This window comes from Capricornis sumatraensis, unplaced genomic scaffold, assembly GCF_032405125.1.
Source record: "Capricornis sumatraensis isolate serow.1 unplaced genomic scaffold, serow.2 scaffold13, whole genome shotgun sequence".
In the NCBI taxonomy this organism is placed as follows: Eukaryota; Metazoa; Chordata; class Mammalia; order Artiodactyla; family Bovidae; genus Capricornis; species Capricornis sumatraensis.
In genome coordinates this window covers 3613685-3639942 of record NW_027184624.1, presented here as the reverse complement: position 1 = coordinate 3639942, position 26258 = coordinate 3613685, and the positions used below count along the sequence as shown (strand labels likewise).

At 38.4% G+C, this 26258-nt stretch overlaps 1 pseudogene; it reads right to left on the bottom strand.

Moving 5' to 3' along the window:
• Nucleotides 1-23241: 23241 nt before the first annotated feature.
• LOC138072380 (protein FAM210B, mitochondrial pseudogene) lies at nt 23242-24214 on the bottom strand (annotated as a pseudogene).
• Between the last annotated feature and the right edge of the window lie 2044 nt (nt 24215-26258).

The window sequence follows — 26258 nt, the reverse complement described above, 5'->3', positions numbered from 1 at the left end:
TTGGCTCTCTTATAATATCTTATATGTTTCTAAATTTGTAATGATTTAGTTAATTCCTGAATCATGTGACAACAAAAAATCAATCAAATTAGCATTATACTACTGCAGCTTAGACCCAAGGACCAGAACCAAGGACTACAAAAAACCTGTAAACCAGCAAGTTCCACGTATCCTTTATGTTTAACAAGTGCTGAGGGTGAATGGGAAGTGGAGAGAAAGGATGTTAACTTCATATCACAGAGCCTTGTACGAAAATGAAAAAGAAAATGCCATAGCTCCTAGTTCAAATCATTAAAATCTTTTTTATGTCAAGAAGAATAACACATAAGAAAAACAACATACCCTATATGATGGGGTCAATGGATAATTAATTACCAGGTCAGGGAGGACAAATTAGACTTGCTATGGGATTTCATTTAAAGAAGGGTTTCAAAAAGCACTGCCCTTTTCTGTGAGGGCCTCTTAGATGAGGTACAATTGAGTTTTGAATAATTATAGAAGAAGGACAGCAAAGAGCCTTCAAGAAAGGGACAATATGCAACATGAGGAGTGAGCACAGAGGGCTTATGGAATAGGGAAAAAACCTGGCTGAACATATGAGTACCACATGTTGGGGGACCTGAGGGAAAGGCTGGATGAGGTTAGTTAAATGAAGTGGATTGAAGAGAAATAGAGGGAAAGACAGATGGAAGACTGTGAAAAGCTCCTGAAAATGTAGGTCCATCTAGTCAAAGCTATAGTTTTCTCAGTAGTCATGTATGGATGTGAGAGTTGGAACATAAAGAAAGCTAAGCACTGAAAAATTGATTCTTCTGAATTGTGGTGCTGGAGAAGACTCTTGATAGTCCTTTGGACAGCAAGGAGATCAAACCAATCAATCCAAAAAAAAAATCAGTCCTGATTATTCATTGGAAGGACTGATGCCTAGCTACAATACTGTGGCCACCTGATGCAAAGAAGCAACTTATTAGAAAAGACCCTGATGCTGGAAACAATTGAGGGTAGGAGGAGAAGGGAGTGACAGAGGATGAGATGGTTGGATGGCATCATCAACTCAATGGACATGACTTTAAGCAAACTCCAGGAGACAGTGAAGGTCAGAGAAGCCTGGCATGCTGCAGCCCATGGGGTCACAAAGAGTCAGACACAAACTGAGCGACTAGACAATAAGAACAACAAAAGGAAAAAATAAAAGCAAACAAAAAAAGAGGTTGATAATTCATTAAAAAGCAAGAAGAAAGAGAAGGAAAATAAAAATAAAGGAAAGCAGAGAGATACACTGAAATTTGGGCTTCTGATTCATGCTAGCTGGGAAGAAGTTAAATCAGAAGTGCAGGACTCCTAATCCATATTCTCTCTTACACATGGCAAACTCAAATGTGGAAAGGTTCTGAGGGACAAAGTTTCTTGGCACTTATCCCTGCTTCATTCTGAATCTCCTTCCTCTTATGCCCAAGCAAAATTATGGTTCAGTTCAGTCGCTCAGTCATGTCAGACTCTTTGTGACCCCATAGACTGCAGCACGCCAGGCTTCCCTGTCCATCCCAACTCCCAGAGCTTGCTCAGACTCATGTCCTTCGAGCTGGTGATGCCATCCAACCATCTCATCCTCTGTCGTCCTCTTGTTCTCCAGCCTTCAATCTTTCCCAGCATCAGGGTCTTTTCCAGTGAGTCAGTTCTTCGCATCAGGTGGCCAAAGTTTTGGAGTTTCAGCTTCAGCATCAGTCCTTCCAATGAATATTCAGAAATAAATATCCTATTGCTTTAGGATTGACTGGTTGGATCTCCTTGCAGCCAAGGGACTCTCAAGTCTTCCCCAACACCACCAAGATTTGACCAGCTGAGAACCGATCCTTTGTTATCTGAGACCTCACGATCTCATAGAGGTGTCTATTCAATTGTTGATACACTTGTAAGAATGTATTTACTAAATAATAAAGGATGGAGGGGCTTCCCTATTAGCTCAAGGGTAAAGAATCCACCTGCAATGCAGGAGACCTGGGTCCAATACCTGGGTTGGGAAGACCTCCTGGAGGAGAGCATGGTATAACCCACTCCAGTATTCTTGCCTGGAGAATCCCCATGGATAGAGAGGCCTGGTGGGTTACAGTCCATAGGGTCACAAAGAGTGAGACATGACTGAGCGACTAACCGCAAAGGATGGAGATAAAGTCGTTTATAGTACTCAATGCTTATCATAGTCACTGCACACACAACACACCTCACCTATACATTGTATACTATTATGTACAAAATATTACATATGTTGGAGCTAACTTTATTGACAAGGAAGCTAAAGCTTAGAGACGTTTCACAATTAGCTCAAGATCACCCAAACGCTTTACCATCTGAGCTACCAGTGATAAATGAGAGAGTAGCTCTAATTACCCATAAACACAATGCGTCCACTTGTTCAATACTTCAGAGTTTCTGAGAGCTGAAGGTCCACCAATAAAATACATGAGTCACATTTTCAGAGAGCTGTAACTCCAAATTTAAATTACAATTATTTTGAAATGTTCCCTGTAAGAGAGGTTGATAGGGTCAAGAAGTTTTGGAATAAATGGAAACAATTGGAAAGTTTTGTAGGAGTTACATCTTGACCTCTGGTTTAGAGGAAAGACCAGCAAATGTTTTGCCAAATTAAGTAAGAAAAGTTATCTCAGACAACTGACAGAAAAACCGTCAATCATTAAAGAGTCATCCTCACTACTCAGAAACTAAAGGTCTTCTTAGGGCAACCATCCATCCAAATTTCCAAGGTTCCTCTGAAACACATGCATCTGTGATTCAGAAATTAAAGTTTCAAATCATAACTGACAACTGCAGTGGCTATTACCCTTTGCCCTTAGAAACCACCACCCAAACTTCCAGGAGAATTGTCCTTACTGTTTACTCTGGAAAGTCTTAGACCCTGGGTTTCAGAGATTTCACTTTGTTTTTGTAAATTTCACTGAGGTGTAAAATATACACAGAAAAGTTCATGAATCCCAGTTGCTTCTGACATCCAGATCGCTCAAACTCAAGTCAGAGTACACTTCAAAGAGATAGAGAGTACTGTGATTTCTTCTTCTTTTTTTTTTTTTTTGCTAATCATTACATTCACAACTTGCCATTCTGTTATTACACACTATTTATGTTTGCTGGTTTAATGTGAGTCCTCCTGTGGGAAAAGAAATTGTATTTAGAATTCTAAAAATTTCATGTTTCCAAACCTTAGAACTGTGGGAAATCCTCTGGGCTTTGGCAAATTCATCCAGGTGAAAGATTTCAGCTTCAGATGTGAAAAAACCTTACTCTGTCCAAATGTTCCTACCCAATTCATCTTGCTTGATTTATCTTGAACTTCAAAAGACCAAGTATTAATCACAACTAATATAGGACAACTCTATAATAAACATATATTTCATATATATTAAATATATTACACATATAATTCATAGAAAAGTATAACTATTAGAGCTACATCTCTCTTCTATCTGAAAACTATCTTTTGAAAAATTTTGAGAGTGACGGGTGGTTGGCAGGGAAGGTCAAGAGAGAGGAGATACATGAATCAGTTCAGTTTAGTTCAGTCACTCAGTCGTGTCCGACTCTTTGTGACCCCATGAACCGCAGCACGCCAGGCCTCCCTGTCCATCACCAACTCCCGGAGTCTACCCAAACCCATGCCCACTGAGTCAGTGATGCTATCCAACCATCTCATCCTCTGTCGTCCCCTTCTGCCCCCAATCTTTCCCACGTATACCTACAGCTGATTCACTTTTGCTGTACAGAAATAACAGAATATTGTAAAGCAGTTGTACTCCAATAAAAATAATTTAAAATTAATACTGTAATTTTTTTTTTAAATTTGAGAACATAGAACAGGTATTATTCATGAAAATTTTCACTCACATAAACAGTCAGTATCTTTCTTATCCCACCTCCTTTATCCTCTGGTTCTTATAATATTCATTGATGGTAATTTTTACAGCTTTAACAAAAGAGAAGGTAGCTTCATTATGGAAACTAAAAAGATAACTCCATAATCTCTGTTTCTTTTTTTTTTTTTTGTAGATTTTTTTCCCTCATTCACAGAAATCAGAGTTGATGAAATAGTAGTAATGAATTACATAAAGCAGAAATAAAAACAAAAAGCTGAGTAAATATGATATTTCTTAGATTGTAATGAGGGAGATAGTTTTTCAGAACCTTAAGATATTATACATCATAAGAGACACCTAAAGTGAGTTGAAGTCAAACCAGTCTTTCATCCATAGATAATTAAAATGACCCCATGTTTCAAGACATAAGTCAAGGATTTTCAGGAGTATAGTAATCTTTAATGGCTAACCTTCAGGAAATTTTCTTTGCAACCTGGGAAAGGTACTGAAAAGAAGCTTATGGACCAAGAAGAGAATTTAATGGGCTCTTAACCCCTTTCAATTGAGGTACAAGATGTGGGATTAGGAAACGGAGTAACTATTTAAGTCTCTTCATTCTATTTTTCACTCAGCTCGGAAAGAGTCCAGTTCGCAAAGCACAGTCACTTGAAATTGTATGCGCATCTTCATTCCTTTGAGTACTGAACTTTCACATTTATGAGATTCTCCTATAGATATCTCTAGAAACTAAAATGATTTCTTACCCGTAAATTACTGTATTATAGTGACATGAAAAAGAGAGATTTTTGATGTTCCAACTGTATCACAGAATATTACATTGAAATAAATGAACATTTCTGCTGGGCTGAGAGTACTATAAAATTAAAATGCCAACTGTAAATGGTAAAAGGGTTCATTTCTTGACCTTGGCTATATTTAATTGTTACTAATGGGTATTATATTAATTAAACATGCCTCCTTAATAATTATACGAAGCTGCAAAGCTTTTAAGACTCCTGCTAATCCAGCACCCTCTGGTTACTTGTTTTCAAATTCGTTCATTTTAACTAAGTATGCAAATTAGAGCAAATAAACATGTGAAAAATCTGAGACTCTGACCTCCAAATGTTTTGAATCAGATGAAACAATCCCTGTTCTAGCTCGATTCTTCAATTTCTAGAGTAGATTAAAGGATTAAAAAGAATGATTTATTTACTTGTGAATAAGCAGATATATCTTGAGCTTTCATACTTTTCATGGTGACTTCTCAAGCACTAAGGATTGTCATCCTGATCAAGTCCAAAGAGGATTAAAATAAGATAAATGCATAATGAATGACTATACCAATTTTTACCAAAAGCTCCATATAGGATCATATTATGATAATGCCAGAGAAGAAAGAATAAGACAGTTTTGCATGTACTGTTTTTGGCAGACATTAATGACCTCATAAATATTATAGTACACACGAGAGGAACATCCTACATTTTATCTTTTTTAGAGTAATGAACTTAACATATAGGTCTTATATTTTTTGTGGTTTATGTTGTGTACTTCTGTTTAACCCTTTTTTCTTTCTGTTTAACCCTTTTTCAGGGCCATGTTTCCCACTAAGGATATGAGGGCAGATTTCTTTTAATGCTTCCATGGTAGAATATAGACAGAGTTACTGGACACCCACCCTCTCCAGGTCTCCTAGCAGATAATGATCATTATCCCAACTTAGATTTAATGGTGCATTATCCTGCCCAGTGTCCATAAACAAAAAGGCTGGCATGTTTTTTTCTCCTGTGGAGTGATTCACAGTGGGAAAATGAAAGCGTCCCAGGTAGTAAAACTTCCCTTAGCCCAATAACTGAATCAATATTTGTGGGAAGCTGATCCAATGCTTTTTATTGTTTTGCTTTTTTTTCCCATTCGATTATAAAAACATAGTGTGCCCAGTGGCAAATCTGTAAATCTTAAAAAATAATAGTCACTCATAACTCCATCACTGAAAAGATCTACTATACATATTTTAATATAATTTCTGCTCCTTTTATTTGTTAATGTGTTTGAGATTATAATATATACAATTTGGTACCTAGTTACCTTGCTTCCATTAATATTGCAAAGAGCATTTTCTGATGTAATGAATAGCACCTGAATAACATAATAACATTAATGATTTTAGGGCTATCCAACAGCCCACTATATTTAATGATGTATAAATCTCTGTTAGTTCCTCTAATGTCGTACCCTGAGATTGCTTTTGTTTTTTGTGGTTACATCTAACATTGCTGTACATATAAACTTAGCTAGGAAACAGTGTATTTTGATATTGTTGAATAGGAAATGTCTTTATATATTCAGTGCAGCTCCTGGCCATATGATAATTTTCAGTATTTAGCCACCCTGGACAATTTGAGCAATTAAATATATATAGAAACAAATTATAACCATTGAATAAAATAGAAAGTCATGAATACATGCCCATATAAATAAACAGATGAATAAAATAATGTGGACTAGGATACTCTTATAGTTGCAAATTACCTCCTGATATAATACCTATTACAAAAATGGAAAAATAGTAAGTTTAGAATGGTCAGTAGCATTTTAGTCAACGTATTGAAGGTAAACACTACCAGTAATAGAACAAAGGAAAAACATGTGCATCTGATAGAATGGACATATAATGAGAACACAACACTATTTCTGAAATACTTCAGCCAATGATGCATTAACTTGAAACTAACAGGAACACCCCAAATTAACAGATGTTCCATGAAATAACTGATTTAGAGTTTCCTGTGACTGTCAAGGTATGAAATACAAAGAAAAAATGAGGAAGGAAAATGCAAAGACATAACAAATAAATGTTATATGTCAAACTCACTGGAATCCCTTTGCCAACTGAAGAAGCTTAAATGAGGTCAACTATCAGATCTATTAATTTCCAGACTTTGTTTTCAGGAAATATAATAATATAATCGGAAAATAATAATTTAATGTTTTCCTCTTTTCAAATCTTTAACGTCTTATGCACTAGTTGGAACTTTCATTTTTTTTCCTTAAATATTCATGAAAATAGAAGATATTCTTATACCATTTATGACTTTAAAAGACTATCTCTGACGTTTAACTGTGAGAAACATCAGAGTATGTATTCTGTTTGTGGCACACTGAGAATATATTTTACATGTCTAGATTAATATTTTTCTATCATAAAAAGAGACCAACTGTTTTTCTGTATCTATTAAGATTAATGTATGATTTCTCTGCTTTGGGCTATGTGATGTGATTAGGCATATTAGCATATTTACTTATAGTAAATAATTTATACACCCTGCCATAAATTTTCACTTGGTTGCAGGTAATTCATAGTTAAACATACTGCTGAATTAGATTTAATAATATTTACTTCCAATACTTCACTTGCATATGAGAAACGCATCTGTATTTTTTTTCATTATGCTTTTCATCCAGTGTTTTAGTATGAGATGATGCTAACAAAATAGGATAACATTACATGGTTTTCTATGCATGTTACAACATGCTAAAACAACAGACATATCTCAGATTAATTTTCAAATCACCAGTTTATAATTTTATTTTTCATAATCCTTTTCTTTATATGCCCTAGATTAAGGTTACAGTAAAGGGCTCTATGACTTTGAGGCCTAATAGTCCCTGTCACAATGACTCAACACTACCCTTGTAGCACAAAAGCAGCCATTGAAAATTTAAGTCAAAGAGCGTAGCTATGTTTCAGTAAAATGTTATTCACCAAAACAGGTGGTGGGCTAAAAGTGACCTATGGACTAGAGTTTGCCAACCTGTGCTTTATTTTAGATATTCTTTTTTTAAATCAATGAAATTTTAAATTTAAAAAAATTCCTTTTTTATTCTTTAGTATTTGAAGCATATAGAGACATTTATTTCCTTCTGAGCACATGAAAATCTCTCATAAATGTTGATATGTAATATTCTTACCACTGACCTTTTTATGTATTATATAACTTACATTCAGATTCCCTTTTGGTCTAAGAATCAGTTAGGAAGATTATCAGTTTAATTTTTACCTGTCAAAAAGTGAAAAGGGCTTTGAAAATAGGGATATGTATAAGAATAAATAAAGGAATAAAATTAAGTGGCATTTTAGTACTGACAACGGCACACTGTATTCAATGCAAGTGTGAAAGGCTCAGATTTTAACCCATTGTCTTGTGTTACCAGAACTAGAGCTATCTGGAAAGAATTACAGTACATAGATTATTAACCACAAGAGAAAAGTGCTAAGTGATGTCACTGTGATGGCCATAGAATGTCTTTAGATTAACAAATTCTCTAAAAACAAAAACAAACAAACAAACAAAAAACTTCTACAGAAAGAGTCGTAACACAGTCCTGAGAAACTTGGGAGATGGTCAAGTTACTGAGTATTATTCATTTTGTTTATTTCCCTCTTGTATTATGGTCAGACAATATTTTCTCTTAAATGGCTGCATTTTGCAGTATATTGATACTTCCATTATGGCTCAAAATGCAACCAAATTTTTCTAGTGTTTTATAAGAGATGAGTGAAAGAATCCGACTCTGAAGGGTATTGGCTTACTTCCTAGTTTATTTGTAGATTACTGATATCCCCAAGCCTGTAAAAATACTCATCTATTAGACTAATAGAGTTTTGCCAAGAAAATGCACTGGTCATAGCAAACACCTGCTTCCAACAACACAAGAGAAGACTCTACATACACATGGACATCACCAGATGGTCAACACCGAAATCAGATTGATTATATTCTTTGCAGCCAAAGATGGAGAAGCTCTATACAGTCAACAAAAACAAGATCAGGAGCTGACTGTGGCTCAGATCATGAACTCCTTATTGCCAAATTCAGACTTAAATTGAAGAAAGTGGGGAAAATCATTAGACCATTCAGGTATGACCTAAATCAAATCCCTTATGATTATACAGTGGAAATGAGAAATAGATTTAAGGGACTAGATCTGATAGATAGAGTGCCTGATGAACGACAGACTGAAGTTCAGGACGTTGTCCAGGAGACAGGGATCAAGACCATCCCCATGGAAAAGAAATGCAAAAAAGCAAAATGGCTGTCTGAGGAGGCCTTAGAAATATCTGTGAAAAGAAGAGAAGCGAAAAGCAAAGGACGAAAGGAAAGATATAAGCATCTGAATGCAGAGTCCCAAAGAATAGCAAGAAGAGATAAGAAAGCCTTCCTCAGCGATCAATGCAAAGAAATAGAGGCAAACAACAGAATGGGAAAGACTAGAGATCTTTCAAGAAAATTAGAGATACCAAGGGAACATTTCATGCAAAGATGGGCTCTATAAAGGACAGAAATGGTATGGACCTAACAGAAGCAGGAGATATTAAGAAGAGGTGGCAAGAATACACAGAAGAACTATACAAAAAAGATCTTCACGACTAAGATAATCACACTGGTGTGATCACTCACCTAGAGCCAGACAACCTGGAATATGAAGTCAGGCGGGCCTTAGAAAGCATCACTACAAACAAAGCTAGTGGAGGTCATAGAATTCCAGTTGAGCTGTTTCAAATCCTGAAAGATGATGCTGTGGAAGTGCTGTACTCAATATGCCAGCAAATTTGGAAAACTCAGCAGTAGCCACAGGATGGGAAAAAGTCAGTTTTCATTCCAATCCCAAAGAAAGGCAATGCCAAAGAATGCTCAAACTACCGCACAATTGCACTCATCTCACATGCTAGTAAAGTAATGCTCAAAATTCTCCAAGCCAGGCTTCAGTAATATGTCAACCGTGAACTTCCAGATATCCAAGCTGGTTTTACAAGAGGCAGAGGAACCAGAGATCAAATTGCCAACATCCACTGGATCATGGAAAAAGCAAGAGAGTTCCAGAAAAACATCTATTTCTGCTTTATTGACTATGCTAAAGCCTTTGACTGTGTGGATCACAATACACTGTGGAAAATTCTGAGAGATGGGAATATCAGACCACCTGACCTGCCTCTTGAGAAATCTGTATGCAGGTCAGGAAGCAACAGTTAGAACTGGACATGGAACAACAGACTGGTTCCAAATTGGGAAAGGAGTACATCAAGGCTGTATATTATCACCCTGCTTATTTAACTTCTATGCAGAGTACATCATGAGAAACGCTGGGCTGAAAGAAGCACAGGCTGGAATCAAGATTGCCGGGAGAAATATCAATAACCTCAGATATGCAGATGACACCACTCTTATGGCAGAAAGTGAAGAGGAGCTAAAAAGCCTCTTGATGAAAGTGAAAGTGGAGAGTGAAAAACTTGGCGTAAAGCTCAACATTCAGAAAACGAAGATCATGGCATCTGGTCCCATCACTTCATGGGAAATTGATGGGGAAACAGTGGAAACAGTGTCAGACTTTATTTTTGGGGGGCTCCAAAATCACTGCAGATGGTGATTGCAGCCATGAAATTAAAAGAAGCTTGCTCCTTGAAAGAAACGTTATGGCCAACCTAGATAGCATATTGAAAAGGAGAGACATTACTTTGCCCACTAAGGTCCGTTTAGTCAAGGCTATGGTTTCTCCAGTGGTCATGTATGGATGTGAGAGTTGGACTGTGAAGAAGGCTGAGCGCCAAAGAATTGATGCTTTTGAACTGTGGTGTTGGAGAAGACTCTTGAGAGTCCCTTGGACTGCAAGGAGATCCAACCGGTCCATTCTGAAGGAGATCAGCCCTGGCATTTCTTTGGAAGGAACGATCCTAAAGCTGAAACTACAGTACTTTGACCACCTCATGCGAAGAGTTGACTCATTGGAAAAGACTCTGATGCTGGGAGGGATTGAGGGCAAGAGGAGAAGGGGACAACAGAGGATGAGCTGGCTGGATGGCATCACTGACTCGATGGATGTGAGTCTGAGTGAACTCCGGGAGTTGGTGATGGACAGGGAGACCTGGCATGCTGCGATTCATGGGGTCTCAAAGAGTCGAACAAGACTGAGCGACTGAACTGAACTGATTAGGACTGTGTTCTTTTCACTTTTCTTGTATGTGTGTGTATGTGTCCTTAGTCACTCAATAGTATCTGACTCTTTACAACCCCATGGACTATAGGCCACTGGGCTTCCCTGTCCATGGGATTCTCCAGGTAAGAATACTGGTATTGGTAGTCATTCCCTTCTCCATGGGATCTTCATGACCCACGGATTGAAACTGGGTCTTCTGCAGATAGATTCTTTACCATCTGAGCCACCAGGGAAGTTCTTTCAACATCTTTTAGATTTACACAGATTGTATATTTTGGTTATTTTATGTATTTTTATGTTGGTTATTTTAATGCAAGGAATATTGGTATTTATAGTTTCTTGGAAGGCTGTGTCCTTCATCAATAATGCAGTAGTATTGGTTCATTTAATATGTTGGGCATTTATTTCTACCTGTTTGGCATTAATATTATGACTCCTTTATTTGAATGAGTTTGTATCTCTTTGTTCATTCTTTGCTTTCAACTTCTGTGAATACTTTTTTTGCAACAGTATATACTTTTTCTTCTTTTCTATGGTGTAGTCATATAATCTTTTCTGTTAGTAAGAAGCAGGCATGTGAGTTTTTCCCTATTATTAAATGTATTTGGATACTCTAATCAGGACCTGAGAGACAGACACTAGCATTCATATAACCATGTTACTTTGAAGTTAATTGATAATCTCTTTTATGCCATAAAAGCACACAGGTTTTAGGGACCTAATTTTTTAATGTCTGAATGGAATTTTTAGTCTAAATGGCTAATTTTCGAGTCAAATATTTATTTTGTGTTATTTTTAGCATCTTCTCTGGGTAGATAATCAGTAACAGGGCTGAGGGTGGCCTAAAAGCACTGGGTATTACTAAGCCCAAAAGCTTCAACGTTCTGGACTCCTGTAGACTCCATCAAATGTACATATGCTTCTACTATCAAGAGCATGCCAATGGCTGAGAGAGTTAATCAGATCTGGGACAGAAAGTGAATGCTTTTTTTGATGACATACTTGAAAAACACAAATTGTCAAGACCCCAGGAGACACTAGGATAAACAAACAAACAAAAAATCCTTTTTTTCCCCTCATTCGAATAAAACTCAAAGGAAGCTCCAGGCTTCTTCTCATGATACATATTTTCACTTACTCAATTACTTTCCATAACAATGATCCAGACTCAGCCACTCTTTGGGGACTGTCCTTCTGATTGAAAATTCACAAAGCAGTCCTCAAGAAGGTTAGCTGTTACAAGTTTTATGGATAAGAACTGAGACAGTCTCTGGTTGTAAACTCTACGGCCGTATCATCAATTTAGTAGTTCTGTTCTCAGATTCTGTTGTAGCTGAATTATGGGGACCGAAGTTGTTCTGCCTCTGTCAGACCATATACCTCTAACCTTTCTGAACATGAAGATGTCTAGCTCCCACATTACAATCTCGAGAGACTGTGCTTTTTTCCTAAGTGTGTACCTAATTCTTATAGGAGCTCAAAAGATAAGAAACATATATATGTGCTTCCCTTATGGCTCAGCTGGTACAGAATCCTCCTGCAATGCAGGAGACCTGGGTTTGATCTCTGGATTGGGAAGATCCCCTGGAGAAGGGAAAGGCTACCCACTCCAGTATTCTAGCCTGGAGAATTCCATGGACAGTTCATGGGGTTGCAAAGAGTCAGACAAAATATGAGCAGAAAGATAGTAATTCTTACTTACCGCCACAACTCAAACTAGAGAAAACTGGAAGGTTGTAGATTTACTATATTCTTTCATGACTTTCCACTATCAGGCTATTTCTATCAAAAACAAAAACAAAAACCCAAATGCATAAGCTGAATGTCACTAAGGCGCACTCTCACAAGGTACTGTAGCACTGAAGAGCTATGGAATTTTTGAAGAGAGAGGCTTTCAACAAAGGAATTGCATTGAGGGAGGCAACAAGCTATACAGTCCTGTTTTTCCTTTGGGAAAGGTCATTGCAGTGAACTCTTCCTCCTTCGTGTTAGGAAGAGGAAATCAAAAGGAAGATTCCTGGACACTAACACTACAATCCTACTGCCATCATTAGCTTTCCCAGTCAGTCTGGGGGTGTGGGTGGGGGGTAGGATCCACAAGTCCAAGAGATGTTATATCGAATAAACAGTAATGCAACAGCAGTCTCAAATCTTTCGTCAGGCAATTAAACTTTATGCCAAGCTAATTCAATTTTGTTGCTGTTTTATTAAGTCCTATGGAAAAAAATCTGTTTTCTCTGGTAAATCACAAGTTTCACAACACATTTCTTAATACAAGCTCCTTGTTCTGCTATTTTGATATATTAAATATCCACCAACACATTTCTAGGGTCATAAATCTACAGTGATAAAATTAATCCTATTGCTGAAGACAAATAAATATTTTATTGCAGTTTTATGAGCTTTTGTTCCCTCTTCACTTGCAAGTAGATGCTGTTTAGTGGTATGAAGATATTTCGCTCCTGTGAAATGCATTGGAAATAATACAGTCGTAGTAGAATTCCAATCTATAAAACTGTTGTGAACCCTAAGACTGAGAACTCAAGCACATCTCAGCTCCTCAAATTATCAAGACGAATCTGTCAACAGAAAATACCCAATCACTATATTCAACACAATTTATATCCCAAGGTCTTCTGCATTTCCAGTTGTAGACACCAATTCTATTTGTGACACTGTGTATGTGTGTGAGCAAAAAATTTGAGTTGCAGGAGGGAAGAAAGAGCAACAAACCAAATTCTTAATGTAGTTCTTTGAATCCTCCACAAACCCTGGAGGTTACCAGGAATTGCAAAAGTTTGGACAGGGGAAAGAAAGCTCAGGTATAAAGAGGCTCTGTGAGGTATATAGAAAGTGTAATTTAGTCCACTTAAAACAGAAACCTGTCATAAAACATAGAAATTTAGTACGTAAAGATCAAGTAACAGGATGGATGTAAGTTTGAGCAAACTCCGGGAGATAGGGAAGGACAGGGAAGCCTGGCATGCTGTAGTCCATGGGGTCACAAAGATTCGGACACAATGCAAGTGGCTGGACAACAACAAAAAAGATCAAGTAGTATATTCCCTTCCCTACCATATGCAAGAAAAGGAAACTGAAGTTTAGAGATGGGAGATTACCTACCCTGAAACATTTTATGCTAGAAAATGAAGTCATTTTCTAAAACCAGACCTGAATTATCTCTCAGTCCCTTAAATTCAGTGTCATTCCTATCATGACACATTAACTGCTAAACATTATACATACACACACACACACACACACACACACACAAATTGCAAATTTGAATCAGGCTAAAGTTCACAGGAGTGTTATCGAATAAGTATTCCAACTTAATCTGTTCTTCATACACCCTGGCCTTCAGTCATTTCTACAAAGGTCTGTTCAGGGTGTTGCTTACTGCTTTCTGGGTCCACACCATTTCACTCCAAATACATTCTCTTCTTGAACTAATTCCCATCCCCCCAGACTCAAATTCTATGGGCAGGGAGGCCTAATTAGTAAGTAGAGACAGGACTACTTACAAGCAGTTTTATCTCTGACAGGAAGTAAAGTGCATATGCTAACTTCACTTACACTTTGGCAAATTACAAAGAATACCAAAGTAATTTGCAAAGAACTCACCAAACAGATGAGAGATATGAGTACAATAATAAATAGGAGGGAAAAGTGAATAGAGTAGGGAGCTTCCACTCACAGCCACTACAAAATAATAGGGACCCCGTTAACCCTTCCTACTTGAAACACACACAAAAGAAACAAAGGTTTTTAAGACACTGGGTATCAGGCAATGAAGGAAAAGTGATCCTTCATGATGGGAAACAAACAAAATGAAACCCATCATAGATCTAACTTATTGACTTGAGAAAAAGTCAAAGTTGTAATTTCAGGCAGGGAGAACCCGAGTGGAGCCCAGGATATTCTGAGTTGAGAAGAGGGAGTTAAGAGCCTAGCGAGAAGATTACTAGAGTTTCTGGGATAAAGTACTGGAGTCCCACAGTTAGAGCACTCCTGAATATAAGCCCTTAATAAGAAGCCTAATTTTAATCAACCAAACACATCATTATCCCACTCAACACTGTGTTTTCTAGCCTATTTTTCAGTTGGTATGGCTATACAGGTGGTAAAGAATCTGTCTGCCAATGGAGGACCAAAGAGACTTGGGTTTGATCCCTGGGTCAGCAAGATACCCTGTAATAGGAAATGGCACCCACTCCAGCATTCTTACCTGGAAAACTCGATGGGCAGAGGAGCCTATTGGGCTACAGACCATGGGGTTGCAAAGAGTCAGAAACGACTGAGCAAATAAGCACACATGGCTATATAGCTATTTGGGGCAATGAGATGTAAGAAAATATTGTATGAGAAACTTGATAGAAAAGAAATACCTTTTACCTTCTAATAGAAAACAAGTGTGACGGCTCAAGTTTAGCAGTCTTATTGGACAATAAAGAAAAGCTATAGGCATCTGGACCTTTGTATCTTTTGTCTACACAGCTAATCCCTAGTCCTGTTTGGGTCTCTGTCATTAGTCCACACAGATTACCAAGGTCATATAATTTAATTTCATATACATGGTTCATTCATGTCTGACAGCTCTCTTCTTTCAACACTGCCTTGATTTGAAGTCTTGGACATAGGGAGATTATTCTGTCACTCATACAACATAATGGTAGGTTATGGGAATTTTGAAGGAGAGGAAGAAGGCGGAGATAAAAACAGAGCTTCTTTATACTTGGAACTTGCTATCTGTTTAGGAGCAACCTGGGCATGGAGCAAAAATCTGGTTGGGATTTTCTGCCTCTCCATTCTACCTCTCCAGGAATCAGTCCATGAAGATAGTACAGGGATTCTCTCTATGGGATCCACCACTGTTGAATTACTCTCTATCTGTCCTTTTTCTTAAGGTGGGGAGCAGAAAAGTTTTGTTCTGACTATCATACTCTCTAAAATAATTTGTCTATGCTTCAAATCCTTCCTATCTCATTAAGGATCCAGATTTTTGAAAATCAAGTCAGGAAAAGGCAACGTCTCAATCAGTATCTATTGTTAAATCCATTCCTTGACTCACTGACCAGTGACAGGGCTGGATGACTAAATTAAAAGAAAAAAGTTGGACATTTCAGGAAAGACTAGCCAGTAAAAATATTATTCTAACATACCAGATTTAATGATCCTCAAAATTTTCTCCTGGCTTTTGACCTGATGGGTGTTCTGATCTTGGGAAAGAATGATTAACAATTTTGGTAGCTTTCTCATTTTATTACTTTTTACAAAATATTCCCATTTGTTTCCAGGTAAAAATTACTTATAACGAATTATTTGCCTCTTTTAGAGGGAACATTTGCCCTTGTTGCTCCGGTGGTGTTGACTTTCAGACATATTTGAAAAAATGTGGCTGAAAAAATCAAGTAGAATTCACATAAAAAACAGAGAACGACAATGTTCAACTGAAGTCTATGTAAATAGGGCAAACCACAACATTCTATAAATGCAAAAAAGATGAACATGGCATGTCACAGACATTCAGGGCACTCTGGACTCTTCATACGGGAATGGAAACTCTGAAAAGAGCTAAGAGAAAACAGGTTTTAGGAATCATAATTTTAAAAGAAACCACAGGAAAGTAAGTAGCTCACTTCTTTATTCTTCTTTCTTTTCTAAATTATATTTGGTTTGTACAGAAGAAAGGAACCAACCAAGCTTTTACTAGCAGCCACACTTACCATTCCACAGTCCCCCTCCTCCAAATAAAAACACCATGTGATTTGCCAAGAAATTCTAAAGCAATAGCAGGATAATATTGTGAAATGTTCATTGACATTTTGGGTCCAAGTTTCCTTGTGTTCACTGCTCTCTCTACTCCTAACAGTTGGACAGAGGTGATAGCTTTCCATTTCCCTTGCCCTTAAGGGTAGGCAGGAATAAACAGCAACATTCTCTGTCTTGGTTATTGAAGACTTCTTGAAAAGACAATTTATTGAAAGTAAAAACACTTGTGATTTATAACAGTTGTGACTTTTGAAAGAGAAAGGCATTGTAAAATGATTTAAAATGTAAGATCCAGAGCTTGTAGATTTAAACATAGCTTTTTTTAATATAAGTTTATTTTAATTGGAGGTTAATTACTTTACAATATTGTATTGGTTTTGCCATACATCAACATGAATCCACCACAGGTGTACATGTGTTCCCCATCCTGAACCCCCTTCCCTCCTCCCTCCCCGTACCATCCCTCTGGGTTGTCCCAGTGCACCAGCCCCAAGCATCCAGTATTATGCATCAAACCTGGACTGGTGATTCATATCATATATGATATTATACACGTTTCAATGCCATTCTCCCAAATCATCCACCCTCTCCCTCTCCCACAGAGTCCAAAAGACTGTTTAAAACAAAACAAACATAGTGTGGAGGATACAGGCAGATGACATAAGAGCTGACTTCCTATCAAAGAGCCAAAAGACATATAGAAGCATTTCCAATACTCAAGCGTTGAGCTAGGAAAGGACTGGAAAATAGGACTAGAAATAAACTCTCTATTGTCTTCCTATGCCCACAGTTACTCCTTGACAATATAGTGGCTGAAACCTCAATTAAGGATGGAAATAAGGAAGCAGAAAAGGCTTTCCTGTCTCAGTTTCCAACTAGAACTCCCAACATGAAGTGACCATAATAGATTATAAAGGATGATGTATGTTCTGTCACAATACAATTTTTTGAGAAGTTATCAGAGATGGGAAAAGTATTTAGATATACAGATGTTATAAACAGTGAAACATCCCAGAAAAGTCAAGTCAGAAGCACTTCTAGAATAATGATGTGAGGAACTCTGTGGATCCTCTTCCCAATAAAAAACAAATGATCAAAGAATAGAAAACAAGTTAAATATCTCTGGAAGTCATCCTAAGGTCGTATAACAAATGGAGAAACACTCATTCAAGAAAATCGACTAACTTTTGGAAGAACAGTGTCAGTGCCATTTGAACTATGACTTGCCCCCTTCCCTTCCCAGGTAAAGTGACAGGAGGTCTACTCTAGGCATGTGAAGTGAAGAAGATGGAGTAAGTCTTTCACGACAGTCCAAGCCTAGGGTTACGGTATCTACGCAAGAGGAGCCGACCACCTATTTCCCATCTTTTCCTCTCCCAGCTTCATGTGGAAAAAGCTCTATTTCAGGCAAAAATGACAGAGAGGAAGGTAGAGGCCCTCTTCCTCTACCTGGGCCTTGTCATAGGACAAAACTTCTATTTCAGGCATGACAGGCTGAGAATACTGGACCTTTAGCATCCTTGTCTTAGTTCACAAGTGTAGCTAAGGTTCCTTGTTAGGAGAAGAAACCCAAGACGACCATAGAGTATCTTTGCCTAGAACTCTGCTCGTAGAACATGGGTGTCTCTGCAAGAGAAATAGGGTGCTGTCCTCACCTTAAACTCTGAAGCAGTAGCAATTACATTCTGCCCAAGAAGAAGAGGAAGGCTGAAAGAACAAAGCACTCCATACTTCTCCCTAAGAGGACTCATCTTATATGGAACAGAGTGTGGAGAAGTTCAAGCCTAAGAACACGGGAAACAACAGTGGTGATTTTCGTGATAAGTAAATTAGTTGGGGGCTTATAGCTCTGTCACAGCAATAAGAGAAAAGGCAGAACATCTAGAAGGTTAGTAGAAATAACTGAGGAAAGAAGCAGCAAAGAAGAACCCTCCTGGGGGTGAAAGCGAAAGTGAAGTCGCTCAGTCATGTCCGACTCTTTGCGACCCCATGGACTGTAGCTTACCAGGCTCCTCTGTCCACGGGATTTTCCAGGCAATAGTACTGGAGTGGATTGCCATTTCCTTCTCCAGGGGATCTTCCCAACCCAGGGATCAAACCCGGGTCTCCTGCATTGTAGACAGATGCTTTACCATCTGAGCGCCCAGGAAAGTCCTGGGGGTGGAGGAAGCCTTAACATGTGGCCTCAAAGACAACTTCGACAAACTGGAATCAGATTGTTTCTGTTCAAGCAGAATCAGATCAGACTTCAGAGTAATTTATTTACCAGGGTGCTATCAAAATAATAGAGCAATCAGCTAGAAATTAGCATAGGCTAACTGTGGCATCCAATAGCAATGCAGATGATATTTCATCTGCAACTAAAGCAGTAGCATAAAAGGGAGTTCACAGAAAGAGATAGTCAAAGAGGACGGAGATACAACCATTTTAACCTCGTGGGGTAGGAGGAGTCATACTCAAGCCTGCACTCTCTGAGCACAACATTAAGGGTTGCACATTTGGGAAAAACTAATTTCACTCAATCAAAGCAGCAACTAACGAGAAAATAAATGCAAACAAACAAGTAGACTAGTAAACAATGATAGTCCTAGAAATAGGGTGTTAGTATCAGAACTGCTACAATATATTATCAAATATCCAGTGTGGAACCAAACAAATACCAACTATGAGAAAGGCAAATAAACAAAAAAGCATATTTTCAGGATTTAAAAGAACAGGCAGAAGAAACTGCATTTTAGAGAGTCCAAATGTTGTACTATGAGGACAGAAACTTTAAACTAGCTATTACAAATACGTTCAAAGAACTAAAGAAAGTCATACTTACAGAATTAAAGGAAGATGTGATGATAATGTCTCACCTATTATAAAAGATCAATGAAAAATAGGAATTATAAATTGAACCAAAAGGAAATTCTGGAGTTCAAAAAGTCCAATAATCAAACAAAAATTTTGCTTCAGGGGTCAACAGGAAATGGGAGTTGGTAGAAGATTAAACCAGTAAACATGAAGACAGATTGATAGAGATCATAGAATCTGAGAGCAGAAAAATATAAGAATGAGAAACAATGAAAAGAGCCTTGGAGAAACGTAGGACACTATTGATCATACTAACGTACAGTTGCTTCTCATTATTCAGGGATTCTGCATCTGTAAATTTGACTACTTGCAAAATGTGTTTGTAACCCCCCAAATGGATACTCAGGGCAAGTTCACAGTCATTTACAAACTTATATAAAGTAATGAATCATCTGAGTCACCCAACACATGTTCTATCTGAGGTCAAATCAGGCAACACATTGCCCTGTCCTGTCAGCTCTCACATATAACAAGTTTCTTTTCTAAAGCACATTTAGTGTCAAGTTTTTCATGTTTTTGTGCTTTCTGTTGGTGATTTTGCTCTATTTTAAATGGCCTCAGTATAGTGAAGTGCTGTCTACAAGCACAAGAAGGCTGTGATGTGCTTTTTAGGAAAAAATGTGTGTCATTCAAGCATGACTTGCAGTGCTGCTCACCATGAGTCCAATATTAACAAATCAACAATACTTTACATTCAGGAAAAAAAAGAAGGGATTTGTTTTGCATGTGACACTGCTCCATAAAGTGCTAAGGTAATATCCATAGTACACGATAAAGCTACAGAAAGGTAGAGTTTTATGGATAAACTTTTCAGATACGCTTTCAAATTTGTGAGTTGATGAACAATTTTTAAAAAATGTAGTGTACAGATAGCTTTGTGGCTGAATTCCAAAGAATTTTATGATCAAACAGTTAATGAAAACATGACCAATTCCTTACAAAGTCTTTTCTTTTTAATTTTTATTTTTACTTTATTTTACTTTACAATACTGTATTGGTTTTGCCATACATTGACATGAATCAGCCACAGGAGTACATGAGTTCCCAATCCTGAACCCCCCTCCCACCTCCCACCCCATATCATCCCTCTGGATCATCCTCGTGCACCAGCCCCAAGCATCCTGTATCCTGTATCGAACACAGACTGGCGATTCATTTCTTACCTGATAGTATACATGTTTCAATGCCATTCTCCCATATCATCCCACCCTCTCCCTCTTCCACAGAGTCTAAAAGTCCGTTCTAAACATCTGTGTCTCTTTTGCTGTCTTGCATACAGGGTCATCATTACCATCTTTCTAAATTCCATATATATGTGTTAGTACACTGTATTGGTGTTTTTCTTTCTGGCTTACTTCACTCTGTATAATCGGCTCCAGTTTCATCCACCTCATTAGAACTGATTCAAATGTATTCTTTTTAATGGCTGAGTAATACTCCATTGTGTATATGTACCACTGCTTTCTTAACCATTCATCTGTTGATGGACATCTAGGTTGTTTCCATGTCCTGGCTATTATAAACAGTGCTGTGATGAACACTGGGGTACACGTGTCTCTTTCAATTCTGGTTTCCTCGGTGTGTATGCCCAGCAGTGGGATTGCTGGGTCATAAGGCAGTTCTATTTGCAATTTTTTAAGGAATCTCCACACTGTTCTCCATAGTGACTGTACTAGTTTGTATTCCCACCAACAGTGTAAGAGGGTTCCCTTTTCTCCACACCCTCTCCAGCATTTATTGCTTATAGACTTTTGGATCGCTGCCATTTTTAAAAAATAGAAGAGGACAGAATACTTCTCAACTCATTCTATTATGTCAGTTTACCCTGATGCCAAAACTGGACAAATATAAGAAATACCCATATATAATTTGAGATAATGTGGGTGTGGGATTTGATCTATTCTTAAGAATGAGGACTATTTCTGACTTAGAAGTGAACCATAGTTCTTTTTTTTTTTTTTTTTTTTTTAGCTTTACAAAGATGTTTATTTGTTTCATGGAACTTAAGCTGCTCATTTTGTCAGATTAAAAAATTAGATGTGAACAATGGCTTACATTTCTAAAATAGATCATCAGTTCTATTCCCCTAGTTCCATAAAAACAAGATAAATACAAGCGATCTGTACGTCTTGCTGGTGAGTTCACATAATGCTCTAGTTCCCTGATCCTTTGACTTTCTCTCCTCTCTAGTCACTCTGTTCTGTTTTGACCGCTGGCCACAGGAGTAGAGTGGCGTTGGGGCTTAGAAGCGAACGCTATGGCTATTTGGTATGATAATTTATTGCTTGCCCTTTCAGTCCACTCTCATTTCTCCAAACACAGAATCAAAGTTTGAGATTTAAGCCCTTAAACTTGGAGGAATCCCTGTGGGCTTTTTTGCATAGGCATTACTCAGGATGTGAATGGGTTGGGAGGCCGGTGTGGAAGGTGGTTAGGAGCCCAAAGCTAACTGTTCCCATAGGGACAGCAACACAGAAGTGCTGGTCCTGCCCTCACAAGGAATTACCTAGCCCTGGTGTCTTCATCTTGTTCTGTTGTGTCCATGGTCCTCGGAATTAGACCCCAGAAAGACAGTTCCAACTTTAAACGGCTAAAACTTTTTGGCAATGGGCTAACTGCTTTAAAAGGGGAGAAAATAGCCAATGCACTTTAAAGATCTTGCAAGTGGAGAATCTGTCCCACGAAGATACTTTTAAAAGTTAACTGAAATAACTGACTGACATGGATTACTAAGGTCTAACTAGGAAAATGTCAATAGTCAGAGCTCAGTAAAACCAGGACGATCAGTTTACAGTTGCTTTAGTTTTCTGATTGTCACAAGTGGAGTTAATCAAACCAAAAAACTAAAATAAAAAGTAAACCTGGGAGCCAGAAAGAGAAACACAACCCCTCATCCATGGCAGAAAAGCAGACGGGTTACAGTGGGGTTCCCGGGTGTGGAGCGGGTGCCCTGCAGGAACCTGGCCCGGGGCAGGGCGGCTGTCAATGACGCTGAAGCCTACCAGGAGACATTCCTTCTCTGTTGCCTGCTTCTGACTATTCCGCAGAGAAAGTCTCAATCTGAGTGTGTGTGCTTCGATTTCTATTCTTAAATGTCCCTAACAGGGAATGTGGGGTCTCAGGTCATACCCTCTTTATCTGGTAAACGGGCTCCATCCCTCCCCGGCTTGTATTATTACTGTATTATATATTTTGTAGTTGCCTCTTATTTACAGCAACTGCTAGTAACTTTCCTTTTTTAGAGAGTGATAGAAAATCTTTTTTTACACACATAATTTTAACTCAATTAAAAAATAGAAGTAGCAACTCAGTGTAAACATTGTGACAGTGATTCTGGAATGTCTGAAGTCTGAGACAGAGTGAGTTAGGCCAAGATTGTCTCAGCTTTCCATATACACGCAGTGGAGCCAACTGATGCCATTACTATTGGACAAAGTTTCCATTTTTTACCTAAAGAGACAAATGATTCTGACCTACTTTAATGAAATTTGTGAAAAACCAGCTGAGGCAGGCTCTGCATGTCCAGATTTGAAGATGTTTGGGAATCAATGAGACATACCAGAAATACTTGTTTGTTCTTTTTGCCCAAACAAGTGTAATGAATGTCAGAGTATTAATGCTAATATAGATCCTGATTACACATTGGGAAGTCCTCAATTCTGCTTCATTAATTGTAGCACTGGACTCTGTTTTGCACAATATTGCATATTAAACTGCAGGCAGCCTGACAAGTATGGGAGGAAGGGGAATTTAAAAATCAGCTTAATGAATCACTACCCTTTAAGAATTTGAGCAAAGATGAACCCCTGAGGCTCTTGCAGGCAGACCCTCACCAATGGTCTTCTAAAGGAACATTTCCTGGCTGACAGTTTTGTCTGAGATGACAACTCATTGGCGGTGTTCTGCTGACATTTTTAGAGGAGGCAGACAAGCCCTGTGATGAATAGCATTACCCAAACTTTAAAGCAGAAAAACTACAATGATGTGAAACCCTGAATTTTTGCTGGCAAAAGTAAATCCTATTCATGAGAATGCAACAGTTAGCCCTGCTACCCACCCACCACAGAACCTACATCCTAAAACCAATCTAGCATGTGTCATTTAAAAGAAATAGGTTTTCAGGCCCACAGTTGAAGAGTTCATCAAGGCTTTGCCGCTGGAGGTTTAAAAACTCCCACTTTCCGAAAGTATCTGACAATCAAGGGCACAGAAACTAAGGTAATACTGATCCTTACAGGTGCGAACAGCTTGTGGATGGCGTAGGCCACCACAAAGGTGCTTGTGCCGGCCGCCATTTTTGACTGGACCAGTGACTCTTTAAAGCCGAGTTTAAGCAGGACAGCTGACATGTCCACACCACTTGAAATAACCATGTAAAACATTCCCAAGGAGATTAATGAGATTCCAATGTGCAGTGACACTGCCACAGCACCATATTCTTGAAAAATCTTTTTCAGCTGTTGCGACTTGCTTAGCTTTTTCTCCTCTGTGCCCCTGATATTGCTGCCTGTGGTCACACTGATTTTGCTGGGGTCCTGGCGGCCCTGGTAGTTCCCGCGGGCGGCGCGCAGGAGCTGGGCGTCCGGCCCGGGCCCGAGCAGCGGCAGGAACACCGGCGGCAGGACACAGGGGGCGGCGGCGCCCAGGAGCCAGGTGGCGCGGCACCGAACCCGGGCGCCCACCCGACCCGCGGGGCTCAGCAACGCCAGCAGCCCGGCCATGGTAGGCAGAGCCGGGCGCTGCTGCCCTAGCAAGCAGACCGCAGGGGGAGCAGCGCGGTGGGCGGGGCCCGCGGGAGCCCCTGAACCATAGTTCTGATGATAATAATTCATATGTGTCTGTGTTGTAGCGCTCAATTGCATAATCTTCAGTTAAATGTTTCATGGCTGCAATTCCATTAAACAACATTTATATAATAAATTATCTTCCCCCATATAGAAGAAAATCTTAAACAGTTGCAGTGATTATTATCAGAAACTTTATATGCAACCACAACATCAAACAGTGTTGCTGTGCTCAGTCGCTAAATCATGTCCGACTCTTTGGGACCTGAAGGACCGCAGTATAGTATGCCAGGCTTCCCTGTTCTTCACTGTCTCCCAGAGTTTGCTCAGACTTATGTCCATTGAATTGGTAATGCCATTCAACTCTCTCATCCTCTGTGGCCTCCTACTTCTCCTGTACTCAGATCTTTCCCAGCATCAGGGTCTTTTCCAATGAGTTGGCTAGCTCAAACAGTGATACATATGTAAATTTATCATGTGATCAGATGATAATAGTCTTCTTCAGCCAAAGCTGATACATCACAAAAACGAAGGACTGAAACCTGATACCAAAATAATTTTCTCTTCCTGTGTTAAACAATACAGAGGCTGAGCATACTTCCTCTGACTATGTTAAACAATACTGAGAATAAGCAAAGTAAAATTAGGTTTTTGCTCCAGGGAATACTTGCTCCTGGAAGAGAAGACTGAGCAAATAAGAGCAGCTTACTTATGGAGACTAAGCTTACTTGTCATACCTTACTTCAAAACCCTCACATGCCAATCCAAAGCAGTTATGTCATAAACTCTGCCTGGTCCCAGCTAGTTCCCCTTCTTGCAAGATTCACCTGAAAATTACTCTTTAAAATTCTAAAATCATGCAAATATTTCCCACCTCCCCAGTTTTCCCCTTCAGAGATGTTACCAAGAGTATGACAGTTATAGTGTATTTTCCCTTACTGCAATATGTCACATAAATTTAGCTTTACTGAATTCAGGATTTTCTGTTGTGCTTTTGGGGCAGTAGTCACACCTCTTAAGATTTTTATATCCTATTGGACAGTGAATTTTTCAAGACAGACTCTTATACGCTACTCTCCATGTATGTCAGAAAGTACCCCCCAAAATAATGACTGCATTCACCAGGCAGTTAGAGAAACCTATGAAACTGAAACACTGCCTTTTATTTTACCAATAGCTGTAGGGGAAGAACAAATGCATTATAGTCTCATGCTTTAGAAACCAAAAATATTCTGTTTCATTGCTTTCTAATTGATGTGGAAAGTATCTAAAATGGAAAAAATGAAACTCAGAGAATTATATCAGCCTAGAAAAGCAGTAAAATTTGCCATGTTTTATAAAGACCACATTTTAAAGAGAAACACAGAGGAACACGTAGAAGGGCTTTGAACTAAATCATTCATAATATGATAAGTAATCTATTCCTAAGAGAGGTTTAAAGGTATTTGACAGTATGGGAATGTACTTATTTATTCAATAAATATGTTTTTATAAGCACTATAGGCTGAGTCAAGTTTTTGGAATTGGTGCATCATGGTTAATAAAGCAAATGTTCCCTAAATACATGGGACTTGTATTCTAGTTGTAAGGTGGCAAATCTTTCAGAAGTTAATACATACATAAATATAGAATTACCATTTGTGGTAAGTACTATGAAGTGTGGTGAAAGTGACTAAAAACAGACTCGGTGGGTACAAGGAGATTAAGTAGACGTCACAGAAGACCAGGGAATGTACTGATATTTTTCTCTACCTTGACCTCAAGGATTAGGCTAAAGCTCCCAGCAGGTTAGAAATGTACAATTTTCCCAAGATAGAGGAGGAAAAACAAAAGTGAAATTTCAATTATCTTACATAATGGAAATAATAGACGACAGGAATGAGACATGTTTCATCAGTCTTAAATAAAACAACACACTAGATTTGAGGAAGAAGGATTGAGACCATGTATAACTCAGCATTCCATGGTTCTGCAAAGAGTT